Consider the following 18360-nt stretch of genomic DNA (forward strand, 5'->3'; position numbering starts at 1 on the left):
GATCAGTGAAGAGGCGGGGCCAGGAGCTGAGTCTCGACCTCTGCAACCACAATTAGGTGAGTACACACAGAAAAGACACACACACAAGATACACGCGCACACACACACAAGATACACACACACAAAAGATACACAACACACACACACACAATATACACATGCACACACAAGATACATACACAACACACACAAGATACATACACAACACACACAAGATACATACACAACACACACAAGATACATACACAACACACACACACACACACACATTGGAGGACAGGAGGGTCAGGGGAGACATGATAAAGACATACAAAATACTGCGTGGAATAGATAAGGTAGACAGAGACAGGTTGTTCCAGAGAGGGGACACAGAAACAAGGGGTCACAATTGGAGTCAGACGACTAAGAGGGAGGTTAGGAAGTATTTCTTCAGTCAGAGTCGTCAGGAAGTGGAATAGCCTAGCAAGTGATGTAGTGGAGGCAGGAACCATACATAGTTTTAAGACGAGGTATGACAAAGCTCAGGAAGCAGAAAGAGGACCTAGTAGCGATCAGTGAAGAGGCGGGGCCAGGAGCTGAGTCTCGACTCCTACAGACAGACATACACACACACGCATGCACATACAACAGGCCAGTGTCTAATAGACATGTGCCTAGGACCAAATGGTAACTAACACAAACACACACACACAAACACACCACACACACAAAAACACACACGAGCGCACACACGCACACACACACACACACACACACACATGCACACACACACACACACACACACACAATGGTAACTAACACACACACACACACACACGCGCATGCACATACAACAGGCCTAGTGTCTAATCGACATGTGCCTAGGACCAAATGGTAACTAACACACACACACACACACACACACACACACACGAGGAAAGGTTGAGGGAAATCGGACTGACGACACTGGAGGACAGAAGGGTCAGGGGAGACATGATAACGACATACAAGATACTGCGGGTAATAGACAAGGTGGACAGAGATAGGATGTTCCAGAGAGGGGACACAGAAACAAGGGGTCACAATTGGACTCAGACGACTAAGAGGGAGGTTAGGAAGTATTTCTTCAGTCATAGAGTCATCAGGAAGTGGAATAGCCTAGCAAGTGACGTAGTGGAGGCAGGAACCATACATAGTTTTAAGACGAGGTATGACAAAGCTCAGGAAGCAGAGAGAGGACCTAGTAGCGATCAGTGAAGAGGCGGGGCCAGGAGCTGAGTCTCGACCCCAGCAACCACAATTAGGTGAGTACAATTAGATGAGTACATACACACACAAAATGGTGGGGACTCGCTGGAACCAGTGATCAGATGAGAATGGTTCTGGTAGGGAGGAGTGTATGGAGGAGCAATGGAAAAGGATGGATCAAGAGTGGGAGAGAAAATTAGGAGGGCTTTCTGAAAAAAATTTGACAGAACTTTCTGTGAAATTAGAAAAGAGGTTGGAGAAGAAGAATAATTGGGAGGCACAAGTTGAAACTGCAGTAACCAGGATAAAGGTCCTAGAAGATGAGGGCCTTCACCAGAGAAGACACAGCATATGAAGCTGAGAGGCCGAACAGGAAGGAGATATGAATTATGCTAAGGTCATATCAACCTGCCAAGAAGGGCCAAGGAGTGAAAGGGAAGAGCAGCTGGGTGCAGGTGGAGAGGGTGATAGGTTAAATGCAGAGGCACAACAATGCTACCAAGAGCCACTGGAAAAAACAAGGGAGAAAATGACCACGTACAGACAGGAACCAGAGTCACAGAGGGATAGGCAGTGGGAGCAGGAAAGGGCAAAATCAGCGTTTATCCATGGGTTTCAGGAGAGAGAGGAAAGGACACACACTGAAAGATGGCAAGCAGAAAGGAGATTGAGAACATCATTACAGAAATAGGTGAAGAAGACATGGACGAGATTGTAAATTTTCAGAGAATAGGGGGGTGCTTGAAGGGGAGAAAACAACCAATCAAGCTGATTCTCAGGACAGAAACAGTGCGGAACAGGATCCTCCAAGAGAAACCACAGTTGAAATACTCGGAAAAGTACAAGAGGGTGTTCCTAGACAGACAGAACACAAACAGAATGACAGCAGCTGAGGGAGAGGACAAAAAAGTGAAAGGAGCTAGGGAAGGAGACAAGGATAGAACCAGCAGAGGTCAATCAGAGCAGAACAGAGCAGCAAGGGCAAGCACACACAGAACTATCCTCAGAACATTACCATAACACAAACTACAGTCCACACTCACAGCTTCCACCCAACACCCACCTATAGAATCCAACAATATGATACCAGGTCTCCCATCCTCACAGGCCCCCCAAACCACAGTGTTGGAAAGGAAACTGAAGGTATGGTACACAAACGCTGATGGAATAACAAATAAGTGGGAGGAATGGCACGAAAGAGTCAAAGAGGCATCACTGGACATCATAGCTCTCACAGAAACCAGGCTAACAGGTATGATACCAGATCCTGAGGAAAGACAGAGGTAACAGGAGGGGTGGAGGAGTGGCACTGTTGATCAAAAACCGGTGGAATTTTGATGAGCTGGACAGAGGAGACAGTGGAGAAGCAAGTGATTACATAGCGGGAACACTTCACTCTGGAGGTCCCAAGGTGGTAATTGCAGTGATATATAACCCACCATAGAACAGCAGGAGGCCAAGGCAAGAGTATGACAAGAGCAATAGAGCGATGGTTGACACACTGGCTGCAGTGGCCAGAAGAGCTCATGCATGCAGGGGCAAAGCTCCTGATCATGGGTGACTTTAACCACAAGGAGATCGATTGGGAGAACTTGGAGCCACATGGGGGTCAAGACACATGGAGGGCTAAGATGATGGAGGTGGTACTGGAAAACTTCATATACCAACACGTAAGGGACACTACAAGAGAGAGAGCGGAGAGGATGAGCCAGTAAGACTGGACTTAGTATTCACCTTGAGTAGTGCAGATATTGAGGACATCACATATGAAAGACCCCTTGGGGCCATCAGTCATGTGGTTTTAAGCTTCGAATACACAGTAGAGCAACAAGTGGAGGGGGTAGTAGGAAGGCCAGGACGAATGAAGCCAAACTACAAGAAAGGGGACTACACGGGAATGAGGAACTTCCTGAACGGGGTTCAATGGGACAGAGAACTGGCAGGGAAGCCAGTTCTCTGTCCCATTGGAATATATATTCCAATGATGGAATACATATTCCCATGATGGAACATGTAGCAACAATGTGCAAGGAGGCTGAGGAGAGGTTTGTACCCAAGGGTAACAGGAATAATGAAAAAGCCAAGATGAGCCCATGGTTCAACCAAAGGTGCAGGGAGGCAAAAACCAAGTGTGCTACTGAATGGAAGAAATATAGAAGGCAAAAAACCCAGGAGAATAAGGCGAGCAGTTGTAGAGCCAGAAACGAATATGCACAGATAAGAAGGGAGGCCCAACGACAATATGAAAACGACATAGCAGCGAAAGCCAAATCTGACCCGAAGCTGCTATACAGCCACATCAGGAGGAAAACAACAGTCAAGGACCAGGTAATCAGGCTAAGGAAGGAAGGAGGAGAGACAAGAAATGACCGTGAAGTATGTGAGGAACTCAACAAGAGATTCAAAGAAGTGTTCACAGAGGAGACAGAAGGGGCTCCAGAAAGACGGAGAGGTGGGGCACACCAACTGCTGGACACAGTACACACAACCGAGAAAGAAGTGAAGAGGCTTCTGAGTGAGGTAGATACCTCAAAGGCAATGGGGCCAGATAACATCTCTCCATGGGTCCTGAGAGAGGGAGCAGAGGCGCTATATGTACCCCTAACAACAACATTCATCTATCGAAACAGGGAGATTGCCTGAGGCATGGAAGACAGCAAATGTAGTCCCAGTCTTTAAAAAAGGAGACAGACATGAAGCACTAAACTACAGACCAGTGTCACTGACATGTATAGTATGCTAAGTCATGGAGAAGATTATCAGAAGAGTGGTGGAACACCTAGAAAGGAATGATCTCATCAACAGCAGCCGACATGATTTCAGGGACGGGAAATCCTGTGTCACAAACCTACTGGAGTTCTATGACATGGTGACAGCAGTAAGACAAGAGAGAGAGGGGTGGGTGGATTGCATATTCTTGGACTGCAAGAAGGCATTTGACACAGTTCCACACAAAAAACTGGAGGACCAAGCAGGGATAACAGGGAAGGCACTACAATGGATCAGGGAATACTTGTCAGGAAGACAGCTGCGAGTTATGGTACGTGGCGAGGCGTCAGAGTGGGCACCTGTGACCAGCGGGGTCCCACAAGGGTCAGTTCTAGGACCAGTGCTGTTTCTGGTATTTGTGAACGACATGACGGAAGGAACAGACTCCGAGGTGTCCCTGTTTGTAGATGACGTGAAGTTGATGAGAAGAATTCATTATACGTGTAGTGTTGTACTACAGTTTGTGTACATGTGTAGTGTTGTACTATAGTTTATGTGTAGTGTTGTACTGCAGTGTGTACATGTGTAGTGTACTGCAGTTTGTGTACATGTGTAGTGTTGTACTATAGTTTGTGTACATATGTAGTGTTGTACTTCAATTTGTGTACATTAGTGTTGTACTTCAGTTTGTGTACGTGTGTAGTGTTGTACTATAGTTTGTGTAGTGTTGTACTATAGTTTGTGCACATGCGTACTGTTGTACTACAGTGTGTACATGTGTAGTGTTGTACTAGTTTGTGTACATGTGTAGTGTTGTACTACAGTTTATGTACATGTGTCGTGTTGTACTACAGTTTGTGTACACGTGTAATGTTGTACTTTAGTTTGTGTACATGTGTAGTGTTGTATTACAGTTTGTGCACATGTTTAGTGTTGTACTGTAGTTTGTATACGTGCATTGTCCTTCAGTTTGTGTACGTGTTGTACATGTGTAGTGTTGTACTACAGTTTGTGTATATGTGTACTGTTGGACTTTAGTTTGTGTACACGTGTAGTGTTGTGCTACAGTTCGTGTACACGTGTTGCTGTGCTTCCTCCTGGACCGGCCTGGTCATCTCAGTCTTGCCATGTTAAGAGGTTATCAGTATACTACTATCACTGCCTTATTTTCTAGCACTTTTACGTTACTTATGTTATTTAAAATATTGTTAATAATATTTGTTGAGAGTGAATAAACCAACGTGAACATACAACTGCATTGATTCCTGTTTTCTTTGATACCTCAGCGGAGAGTTTAAGGGTAACTAGTTCATTCTGGCTTCACCATACACACTCCTCGACTTTCATCTTTTCAAAATGTCCAACAATATATGTACTTCTCACTACATTAAGTGTTGATCCTGCAACACCACCTTCAGCATTCAGTGAACCTCTGGTCAAGACCATTAGACTTTGGTGATAAATTGCTTAGGTTGAATCGGCGATATATCTAAATTTCTCGCATTTATTTCTACCACTTTCACCTCATCACACTTTCTTCCCACCGAAGACTCCTTTCTATGTTCTTCCTCTTCATCGATCAACTCATAATATTCTTTAGAATTAGGTTTTGTCGCCGCAGCAGCTACTATTTTATTGTTCACCTCGCAACCATTCTGTGGACGGTAGTGCAAGATTATACGAATACACAATTATTATTATTATTATATGAATACACAAGAGTCTAGGAACTAGGCCCCAGAATGTTTAACAGGCGTACATCTAAATTTATATGTACAATTGTTTTATTTTATTTTATTTTTTTTGCGAGCAAATTCAGGATATTTGTTCAATGATATCTTGACGTATCACGATAAGTGAGCAATGAAGCACATCGTGTTCAAGAAAGTGACCATAAGGCTGACCACATTTAGTTTGATCATACTGTGCGTGTCTGTCAGGCTACCAGAGGTACATGTAACCAAGACAAACTATAATATCGTGAGTGTGTTCACACTGCAGGATGCTCCATAAACATGCTTTTCCACATTCATCTTATCATAGTGAATGACAGACCTACTTAGGCTTCTAATTCGTATGGCGTTCAGCTTCATTTCCATCTCTGCTAATATTATTCCCGATGCTAGTCACAAATACGCCAAAGTTATATTCTACATTTCCTTCAAGGTACTTTGGTTTAACATATCAACTTTTTCATGAAAGAGTAATTCAATATATGAAGGAGTCCATAAGAAAATGGACATTGATGCCCCTTTCTCTGATTCTGGAACATCTGTATCTGGTTCTCCAATAGGCATGTTGTTAGTTATTATGTGAATCAAGAGCCCTCAAAGATGACAGAATCAGTAATAATCAAGGAGTCAAGTTCAATGTCATATGTTAACTTTAGCGTCATCAGGATGACAAACAATTCAGTTTGTTGCATAGACGCAGTTATTAATTTTTACCAACTCAACATATATGCTATCGTTCTTACCTAGAGAGGTGGCAACAAGAGCAGATGCAGTCCTGCCAGCAGACTCCTGCTTAGATCCATCACTATAACTTGTGATAAATAATTACTAACAATTAAGCAAGAAATTTTTTCTTGAGCAGTTGCTTTTGCAAGTGATTTAAGGAAGGGATTACTAGTAATGACCTTCTTGGGAGGGGCTTGCAGGTATGTGATATTTAATGAACACAACTTCCATGGAGAAATGAAATATTGTCTACAGTGATAATATTTGTGCAGCCTATAAAACTTAATATAATGGCAAGTTTTCACAACTCATTTAGGACTGTGTTTATTTACTTCTAGACATTTTGTAAGATTTGTAGTGACATTGTCTGGTTCACTTCTTAATATTCTAATATAATAATGTATATTTTCCTAACTTCTTCCCCGATATTAGTTTTTAAGTGCAATTAAGAGGGTATTTAGAAATATTGTCGAAGCTGCATCTTAACATTTAGATACCTGTGTTACTGATGGAAGTAGAGAACTCAAGGTTCAAGTTACACACTGAGGCAGCTCACAACTCTAAGATTACTGACTCTGGTTTGACCACAGTGTCAAGTGTACTGGGGCTGAGTTGTAACACCCCTCATCTTACATCCTTCATACATCCTCCACATTATAGGGGCATCGTTGTAACATTCCTGACGCTATAATGTATTACATCCTTCACAGTACAGGGACAGTAATGTAACACTAGTGATATTACAGTGTAGTACAACCTCAATAGTAAGGATGCTGAGGATGTTCAACTTCCGCTCCCTGGCCCAGCTATGAGATAACATAACGTACAATGACACTTGTGTACTGTTTCTCTCTCTCACACACCCTCACACTTGCCCTATGGTAACCATACATATTGCCTTAAAGTACTATTTCACATTTTTCTCAACTTTTCGAATGCGAGAACTCATTCGCTGTTATGACAGGTGACAGTGTCTTGTATAACGTTGTTTCACTGGTGGATACAGTGTGTCACAGAATGGACACCAAGTCAGTGCATGATGAGGGGTGTCTTCTCCCACAAACAACAAAGTAATATATGCACAGCTGGCTACACAAGTCTCACAGCGATCTAAACAAGATAATTAACACACCTGCTTGTTACCCTCCCAATGTTATATTTTCATCTTCCCCATTATTCCTCAGCGTTATCCAGACTTCTCCAACCTTATCCAGCCTTCTACAGCCTACCCCAGAATTATCTAACCTTCCTCAGCCTTATCCAGCCTTCCTCAATCTTCCACAGCCTTATCCAGCCTTCAACCTTCCACAGCCTTATCCAGCCTTCCCCAACCTTCCACAATCTTATCCAGCCTTCCTCAACCTTCCTCAGCCTTATCCAGCCTTCCTCAATCTTCCACAGCCTTATCCAGCCTTCAACCTTCCACAGCCTTATCCAGCCTTCCCCAACCTTCCACAATCTTATCCAGCCTTCCTCAGCCTTATCCAGCCTTCCTCAATCTTCCACAGCCTTATCCAGCCTTCAACCTTCCACAGCCTTATCCAGCCTTCCCAAACCTTCCACAGCCTTATCCAGAATTCTTCAACCTTCCACAGCCTTATCCAGCCTTGCCCAACCTTCCACAGCCTTATCCAGAATTCTTCAACCTACCACAGCCTTATCCAACCTTCCCAAACCTTCCACAGCCTTATCCAGAATTCTTCAACATTCTACAGCCTTATCCAGCCTTCCACAGCCTTATCCAGCCTTCCCAAACCTTCCCCACCGAGCAAAATACATTCACATAACCACATTCAATAAAAAACAATTTCGTAATAGGTTAAAATACGACAAATACTCGTAAGATAAAGATAATACTCGCATCACCTAAAATAATCCATTATTAAAGATACCTTTACATCAACTAAAAATACCCAAATCAAATAAAAATTCCTTAAATCAGTTAAACATACACTGACTTAATTCAAACTTCCGTAAATTAGTAAGAAATGCCCTAAACCAGTTAAAAATTACCCGACATTAAATATACCCAACATCAGTTACAATACCCATTAAAAATACCCGACATTATTAAAAATACCCAAAATTATTAAAAATACAGTGGACCCCCGCATAACGATCACCTCCGAATGCGACCAATTATGTAAGTGTATTTATGTAAGTTCGTTTGTACGTGTATGTTTGGGGTCTGAAATGGACTAATCTACTTCACAATATTCCTTATGGGAACAAATTCGGTCAGTACTGGCACCTGAACATACTTCTGGAGTGAAAAAATATCGTTAACCGGGGGTACAGTGGACCCCCGGTTAACGATATTTAGTTAACGAACATTAGTTAAAATACCCGGGGATATAGTTTTGGAGTGGTTGGTGTTTTTCTTTAATAAATGTATGGAAGAGGGTAAGGTAACTAGGGACTGGCAGAGAACATGTATAGTTCCTTTGTATACACGCAAATGGACAAAACAGAGTATAAAAATGATAGGGAAATAAGTCTGATGAGTATACTTGGTAGTGTGTATGTAGAGTTATTATTGAAAGAATTAAGAGCAAAACAGAGAGCAGGATCGCAGGTGAACAAGGAGACTTTAGGAACGATATTGGGAGTGTAGACCAAGTGTTTACAGTGAAACATATAGGCAAACAGTATTTAGATATGGGTAAAGAAGTTTCTGTTGCATTTATGGATTTGAAAAAGGCATAGGATAGGGTGGATAGGGGGTCAGTGTGACAGAAGTTGCAAATGTATGGAATAGGAGGTAGGTTACTGAAAGCAGTGAAGAGTTTTTACAAGGATAGTGAGGCTCAGGTTAGAGTATGTACGAGAGAGGGAGATTATTTCCCAGTAAAAATAGGCCTTAGACAAGGATGTGTGATATCACCATGGTTGTTCAATATATTTATAGATGGGATTGTAAAAGAAGTGAATGCTCGGGTGTTGGCAAGAGGTGTGGGGGTTAAACGATAAAGAATCTAACATAAAATGGGAGCTGTCACATTTGCTTTTTGCTGATGACGCTGAGATTCTGAAGAGAAGTTGCAGAGGTTGGTGGATGAGTTTGGTAGGGTATGTAAAAGAAGCAAATTAAAAGTGAACATAGGAAAGAGTATGATGATGAGAATAAAAACAATTTAAGTAATGAAAGACTGCATAGCAGATCGGAGGGAGGGAGTATGGAGGAAGTGAACATATTCAGATGTTTGGGAGTGGATGTGTCAGCAGATGATAAAGGGAAAAAAGGTGAGTGGTGCGTTTAGGCGTCTGTGGAAGCAAAGAGGGGAATGTATGAGAGTATAGTTATACCAATGCTCTGCTATGGGTGTGAAGCTTGGGTGGTGGATGTTGCAACAAGGATAAGGCTGGAGGAAGTGAAGCTATCATGTCTGAGGGCAATGTGCGGTGTGAATATAATGTAGAAAATCCGTAGTTTGGAAATTAGGAGGAGGCGCGGGATTACCAAAACTATTATCCAGAGGGCTGAGAAGGGGTTGTTGAGGTGGTCGGATATTTAGAGAGGATGGCACGAAATAGAATAACTTGGAAGAACATAGAATGATTGTAGTGGAAGGAAGGCGGGATAGGGGTCGTCCAAGGAAAGGCTGGAGGGAGGGGGTAAAGGTTTAGTGTGCAAAGGGCTTGGTCTTCCAGCAGGCGTGCGTGAGCGTGCTAAGAGCGAGTGGAGACAAATGGTTTTTATGACTTGACGTGTGAGCAAAGTAACATTTATGAAGAGATTGAAGGAAACCGGCAAGCCAGACTTGAGTCCTGGAGGTGGGAAGTACAGTGCCTGCGCTCTGAAGGGGGTGTTGATATGTTGCAGTTTTATAACTGTAGTGTAAGCGCGCCTCTGGCAAGACTATGATAGTGACGATGAAAGTGTTTCTTCTTTTTCGGGTCATCCTGCCTTCGTGGGAAACTGCCAAGGTGTTAATAATAATAATAATAATAATAATAATAATAATAATAATAATAATAATAATGCTACAACTCCTGGAAAGCGAAACTTTGAAATAATAAAATGTCACATTAGTTGCATTTGTGTCTTTTTGCCTAACACGTCTTTTAGTGTATGAATGAAAGAACAAGTTCATACTCAAGTTGATAATTTAGCCACAGTGTTAAAGATCACACTGCCAACGTTAACATTACAACCTAAGATCAACTTTACTCACACTCTGGAGTCACAGTGAGAGCAATGAGACGGCTGCTGCCGAGTATAATCACTCGTCTCATTACCACCCACCATCATAATTATTACATGTAGTCTAAACATGATCTTGTTCAAGTACTCCATCACCTTTGATATACCTCTGAAGAGTTCCGAGAGTGTGTCTACTCACTGAGCCCGGCCATGGGCCAGGCTCGTCCGGTGCTTGCCTGGTCAACCAGGCTGTTGCTGATGGTGGCCCGCTGCCCCAAATATCCATCACAGCCTGGTTGATCTGGCACCTGGTTTCCTCTTGTAGGCTTCTACACTTGTTCCAGCCATGTTTCTGATACCTTCTGGTAAGATGTTGAATAGTCTGGGACCCTGGATGTTGATACAGTGTTCCCTTATTGTCCCCACCGCACCCCTGCTCCTCACTGGGTTTATTTTACAGTTCCTCCCATATCTCTCATTCCAGTATGTTATGGCAGTGTGCAGATTTGGGACCAGGCCGTCGAGTACTTTCCAGGTATATATTATCATGTATCTCTCTCTCCGCTCCAATGAATACATGTTCAAGACTTGCAGGCGTTCCCAGTAGTTTAGGTGCTTTACTGGCTCAATGTGAGCCGTAAACGATCTCTGTATTTGTTCCAGCTCCGATATTTCTCCGGCTTTGAACGGGGCCGTCAGCACTAAGCAATATTCTAAGTGAGGGAGCACTAGCGATTTGAAGAGTGTCACCATCGGCATTGTTTCCCTTGTGTACGAATGGTATATAATACCGACAAGATGAGAGTAAGACACATGTGCAACATCTGGGTATCTTTATTGTAGACGTTTCGCCATCCAGTGGCTTTATCAATACAAATTCTAGGACATAACTTGAAGACAGTAGAACTATGTACAGAAGATGAGGTAATCAGTCCCTCAACCTAGGAGTAGGTGCGAACAGCACCATAGTCGTGGAATTTGTATTGATAAAGCCACTGGATGGCGAAACGTCTACAATAAAGATACCCAGATGTTGCACATGTGTCTTACTCTCATTGTTTCCCTTGTTTGAAAGTTCTCAATACCCACCTTCATCTTCCTGGCTGTCCTGATCTTTGTCTTGTTATGGTCTTCAAAATGTCAGCTGACATAATTATTCCCAGGTCTTTTACGTGTTCCTTTCGTTCTATTTGATGACCCTCTTGAGTTTTGTAGTGTTCCTTTTGAGTTCATTCTTTCCATACCTAAGCAGCTAGAACTTATCACCACTGAACGTCATGTTCTCCACTGCCCACTGGAAAACCCTGCTTATGTCTTCCTGTACTTTTTCACTGTCCTCTACCGTACTGACTTTTTTGTTTATTTTAGTGTCATCTGCAAATGATGATACAAAACTGTGACGGGTGTTTTGATTTATGTCTGCTATGAGGATGAGAAACCGCAGAGGTGCCAGGACAGTGCCTTGGGGCATTGAGCTTTTGACCTCGCTGATGCTGGATCTTGCCCTGTTCACTACTACTTTTTGTGTTCTGTGTGTCAGGAACCCGAAAATCCATCTACCTACCTTCCCCGTAATACCCATGGCCCTCATTTTGTGCGCTATCACTCCATGATCGCATTTGTCAAATGCCTTTGCAAAATCTGTGTAAATCACATCTGCGTTTTGATCATCTTCCAATGTCTCCGTAATTCTGTCATACACAAACACTTGCTACACAGTGTCAACATGATCTTGTATAGATGTTTCATTACAGTAACGAAGCACTATATAGACTTCAATACTGTAAGCAGTTTCCTGGTGTACCCAACAAGCAGCTCAGCTGGGTATACCATCATAGTGCAACACTTACACCCTTCATTAACCCTTAAACTGTCCAAACGTAGATCTACGTTTTTTCAACATTTCAAAGTATGTAAAAAAGTAGATCTTCTTTTCTTCTTTTACATTTGAAAATGTGTAAAAAACTTTGATTACTTTTTTTGTTATATTTGAAAATATGTAAAAAAAACGTAGATCTACTTTTGGAGCACTACACATGTGAACGTAGATCTGCTTGGACAGTTTAAGGGTTAATAACATACAATGACCACAGTTGCAACACTTACACCAACACCTTATTACACCTAATTAATCAGATACATTGACCACGGTTGCAACACCTACACAATACCCTTGTTATTACACCCTATCAGTACATTATAAAATTCATGGGGAAGCACTAAACTCGTAGTGCTTATGCAGCACCTGGTGAATGAGACGTTATCAGGTTTCTCAAAGGAAGATAAGAGTAGTTCCATATTCCTTCGATCAAAAGCCAGTGAACCACAGAGGATATGAGCAACGTTTTTGGGTGAGCGATAGAAAATGAGGATGTTCAGCGATGACAAACTCCCACTACTCAGACATGGCAGAATGAAAAACTCAAGAGAAACTGTATACATACAAAACACCGGAGGACTATCTTACAGAACGAAAGCAACATATAAAACACTTCAAAAGAGAACGGAATAAGGCAAATGCTGCAAAACCCAGAAAAATGACAGGGGTGAATGCAAATTTTTAAAACAAGAAATAATGCCAATGGTTACACTATTCCAATCACTTGTGCTCTCTCGCTCTGAGTACTGTTCGGTGTTAATGGTTCCATTCAAAGTAGGAGACATCATAGCTGGAACAGAGTATTTGCAGTCCGTATAGAGCCAGAACGTACAGGAAAAGTACTCTCTAGAGAAGAGATACCTAATAATATATACAGGGAAGATACTCGAGGACCTAATTCCAAACCTACACATCACCTTAGCGAGAGATCCTGGAGATGTAAAACAGAGCAAGTGACAAGCAGGGCTGCCCTGAACACAATAAGAGAACACTATGTCAACATCCTTAATCAAAAATTATTAAATCTGCTACCAGCAGATAACACAAATATTGACGAAACTAGTGAAAAAGTTTTCGAGAGGCAACTATACTACTACCTCTGCCTAGTGCCAGATCAACCTAACTGTGATAGACGTGTGTCCCAATAGGCCGTCAACAGCAACAGCTTAATTAAAGAGGCAATGTGGAAAAAGACACTTATGTACAGTTCAGTATGTCCCGAATTGTACAAAAATGTGTTTTTCCACATGTCGGTACCATTATGCTATTATTAAACAACAATGTACATTAAAGTCTGGTTCTAGACCGCGCGGCGACACTAGGAAAAAAAAAAAAAAAAAAAAAACTAGGAAAAGTCTTTAAACTAATGACAGGTACAGGAAGGCATCTTCCTTGAAGGACTGAGAACCCGGAGGTGTGTGTTATCTAAACCTGCGTTCTACACTACATTTGCTTGAAGACCCTTGACTAGTCTTGTAAGATCTTACTAGTACTTGTAAGATCTTACTAGTACTTGTAAGATCTTACTAGTACTTGTAAGATCTTACTAGTACTTGTAAGATCTTACTAGTACTTGTAAGATCTTACTAGTACTTGTAAGATCTTACTAGTACTTGTAAGATCTTACTAGTACTTGTAAGATCTTACTAGTACTTGTAAGATCTTACTAGTACTTGTAAGATCTTACTAGTACTTGTAAGATCTGACTCAACACCAACTAGTTATGAAAGTCTTTTTATTCAACCTGGATCAAGTGTGACGCCACCTGACGATATATTCTCCAGTCCATCACTTTAACGTGGTCTACTCCCACTTCTAATAGACATTTGTGAGAAATAAAAGAAAAAATTGTGTGCGAGTTAATATGTTTGAGGGTTCTTGCTAACATAACCGTCCAGCACAGAGTGAAACATTGTCACGTTTCCTGTGTAAACTGTGAGTTACTTGTAAGTGATGCAGTCCGGGTACTGCCGTTTATATTCTTAATCCTTGCATATTTTATACTCTCACGTGCTCCTTCACTTTATTCACATTCCCACACGCGTGTGGGACTCTGGATAAGTCAACTCCCACACGTATGTGGGAGTCTGCATAAAGTCAACTCCCACACGTATGTGGGAGTCTGCATAAAGTCAACTCCCACACGTATGTGGGAGTCTGCATAAAGTCAACTCCCACACGTATGTGGGATTCTGCATTGAGTCAACTCCCCCACGAGAGTAGGAGTCACTGATTCCCACACGCTTTCCCGTTAGAATATAATAATAATAATAATAATAATAATAATAATAATAATAATAATAATAATAATAATAATAATTCATGAATTGAATTCACAAAATATGTACTGTCAGTACACCTAAGTCAGTTCCTGATCAGCCCGGCTGTGGCTCGTACGTTGGTTTGCGTGCAGCCAGCAGCAACAGCCTGGTTGATCAGGCTCTTATCCCCCAGGAGGCCTGGTCACAGACCGGGCCGCGGGGGCGTTGACCCCCGGAACTCTCTCCAGGTAAACTCCAGGTAAACACCTGAGTAATTATCACACTGTCTTCCATCACTCGTATCTTCCTCAGGTTCAACATTCCCCTTCGTCCTATCTCCTCCTTCCTCACTCTAGACCCCTCCCCCCCCCTCCGTTCTTCCCTCCATGCTTCCCTCTCCTACCCCAGGGTGGCTGGGATATCCCCAGACGTGGGTATGGCTTGCAGTGTGCTTGTCAACACTATCACTGAATGTTCTGGGTGTGGCTTGTAGTGTGGTTGTCAACACTACCACAGTGTGTTGTCTGGGTGTGTCTTGTAGTGTGGTTGTCAACACTACCACAGTGTGTGGTCTGGGTGTGGCTTGTAGTGTGGTTGTCAACACTACCACAGTGTGTGGTCTGGGTGTGTCTTGTAGTATGGCTGTCAACACTACGACAGTGTGTTGCTTGTAGTATGGTTGTCAACACTACCACAGTGTGTTATCTGGGTGTGTCTTGTAGTGTGGTTGTCAACGCTACCACAGTGTGTGGTCTCGGTGTGGCTTGTAGTGTGGTTGTCAACACAACCACAATGTGTTGTCTGGGTGTGGCTTGTAGTGTGGTTGTCAACACAACCACAATGTGTTGTCTGGGTGTGGCTTGTAGTGTGGTTGTCAACACAACCACAGTATGTTGTCTGGGTGTGGCTTGTAGTGTGGTTGTCAACACCACCAGAACACACTCACCCAGAGTCTAGCACCATCAGATCCCTCACGTAAACACTCACCAGCAGAAACTCACCTGAAAAGAAAAAAAATAATTATAAACATCATCATGTCTTTTGAAAATAAGAGACTAGGCAAAAAAAAAAAAAATCTCTTACATATAATTTCCAAGCTTAGCTTCTTCAAGGCAAAGCTTTATCAGGACCTCCTTACCATGACGTGTGTGATAATCCTATCAGCCGGGATGTGTTTCGTACGTTGGATTACGTACTGCCGGCAGTAACAGTCCGGTTAATCAGGCCCTGATCCACCGTAAGGCCTGGTCAAGGACTGGGCCGCGGGGGCGTTGACTCCCGGAACACCCTTCAGGTAGACCTTTTGTATACCCATGTACTCTTGCGTTACCGTCCACAGGATGGATGTGGAGTGCACAATACACTAGCCGCTTCGGCGGCAAAATAAAAATCTATGGTGAATCATGGCGACGGTCACAGACCTAACTGAGGAACTACAGAGCTAGGGATAATAAAAGTTAAAAAGTACAGTATTGATTATCACATGTATGACATCAGTGATTTGCCCTAGAGCAGGATTATCCAACCTGGGGGGGGGGGGGACTGGAGCCTCAGCAAGATATGCACACCTGGGGGAGTGACTGGAGCCACAGCAAGACATGCACACTTGGGGGGGAGACTGGAACCTCAGCAAGACATGCACACCTGGGGGGGGACTGGAACCCCAGCAAGATATGCACACCTGGGGGAGTGACTGGAGCCTCAGCAAGACATGCACACCTGGGAAGGGTGACTGGAGCCTCAGCAAGACATGCACACCTTGGGTGGTGGCCGGAGCCTCAGCAAGACATGCACACCTGGGGGAGTGACTGGAGCCTCAGCAAGACATGCACACCTGGGAAGGGTGACTGGAGCCTCAGCAAGACATGCACACCTGGGGGAGTGAATGGAGCCTCAGCAAAACATGCACACCTTGGGTGGTGACTGGAGCCTCAGCAAGACATGCACACCTGGGGGAGGGACTGGAACCTCAGCAAGACATGCACACCTGGGGGAGTGAATGGAGCCTCAGCAAGACATGCACACCTTGGGTGGTGACTGGAGCCTCAGCAAGACATGCACACCTGGGAGTGACTGGAGCCTCAGCAAGACATGCACACCTGGGGTGACTGGAGCCTCAGCAAGACATGCACACCTGGGAAGGGTGACTGGAGCCTCAGCAAGACATGCACACCTGGGGTGACTGGAGCCTCAGCAAGACATGCACACCTGGGAAGGGTGACTGGAGCCTCAGCAAGACATGCACACCTGGGGGAGTGATTGGAGCCTCAGCAAAACATGCACACCTTGGGTGATGACTGGAGCCTCAGCAAGACATGCACACCTGGGGGAGGGACTGGAACCTCAGCAAGACATACACACCTGGGGGAGTGAATGGAGCCTCAGCAAGACATGCACACCTTCGGTGGTGACTGGAGCCTCAGCAAGACATGCACACCTGGGAGTGACTGGAGCCTCAGCAAGACATGCACACCTGGGGTGACTGGACCCTCAGCAAGACATGCACACCTGGGAAGGGTGAATGGAGCCTCAGCAAGACATGCACACCTGGGGTGACTGGAGCCTCAGCAAGACATGCACACCTGGGGGTGACTGGAGCCTCAGCAAGACATGCACACCTGGGAGTGACTGGAGCCTCAGCAAGACATGCACACATGGGGGGGTGACTGGAGCATCAGCAAGACATGCACACCTGGGGGTGGCTGGAGCCTCAGCAAGACATGCACACCTGGGAGTGACTGGAGCCTCAGCAAGACATGCACACCTGGGGGTGACTGGAGCCTCAGCAAGACATGCACACCTGGGGGGGGGAGTGACTGGAGCCTCAGCAAGACATGCACACCTGGGGGAGTGAATGGAGCCTCAGCAAGACATGCACACCTTGGGTGGTGACTGGAGCCTCAGCAAGACATGCACACCTGAGGGAGGGACTGGAACCTCAGCAAGACATGCACACCTGGGGGTGACTGGAGCCTCAGCAAGACATGCACACCTGGGGGGGTGACTGGAGCATCAGCAAGACATGCAACCCTGGGGGTGGCTGGAGCCTCAGCAAGACATGCACACCGGGGGGTGACTGGAGCCTCAGCAAAACATGCACACCTGGGGGAGGAGTGACTGGAGCCTCAGCAAGACATGCACACCTGGGGTAGTGAATGGAGCCTCAGCAAGACATGCACACCTTGGGTGGTGACTGGAGCCTCAGCAAGACATGCACACCTGAGGGAGGGACTGGAACCTCAGCAAGACATGCACAACTGAGGGAGTGAATGGAGCCTCAGCAAGACATGCACACCTGGGGGAGTGAATGGAGCCTCAGCAAGACATGCACACCTTGGGTGGTGACTGGAGCCTCAGCAAGATATGCACACCTGGGAGAGTGACTGGAGCCTCAGCAAGACATGCACACCTGGGGGAGGGACTGGAACCTCAGCAAGACATGCACACCTGGGAGAGTGACTGGAGCCTCAGCAAGACATGCACACCTGGGGGTGACTGGAGCCTCAGCAAGACATGCACACCTGGGGGTGACTGGAGCCTCAGCAAGACATGCACACCTGAGGGTGACTGGAGCCTCAGCAAGACATGCACACCTGGGGGGGAGTGACTGGAGCCTCAGCAAGACATGCACACCTGGGGGTGACTGGAGCCTCAGCAAGACATGCACACCTGGGGGTGACT

General features: G+C 44.5%; 1 protein-coding gene across 4 annotated transcripts in view; it reads right to left on the reverse strand.

Annotated features, from left to right (window-relative positions):
- The window catches only part of ATP8A (ATPase phospholipid transporting 8A1), an 817844-nt gene that overhangs the window by 491187 nt on the left and 308297 nt on the right, over nt 1-18360 (reverse strand). The window lies entirely within an intron of this gene.

The sequence above is a fragment of the Cherax quadricarinatus genome, chromosome 38 (genome assembly GCF_038502225.1).
Source record: "Cherax quadricarinatus isolate ZL_2023a chromosome 38, ASM3850222v1, whole genome shotgun sequence".
Classification (NCBI taxonomy): domain Eukaryota; kingdom Metazoa; phylum Arthropoda; class Malacostraca; order Decapoda; family Parastacidae; genus Cherax; species Cherax quadricarinatus.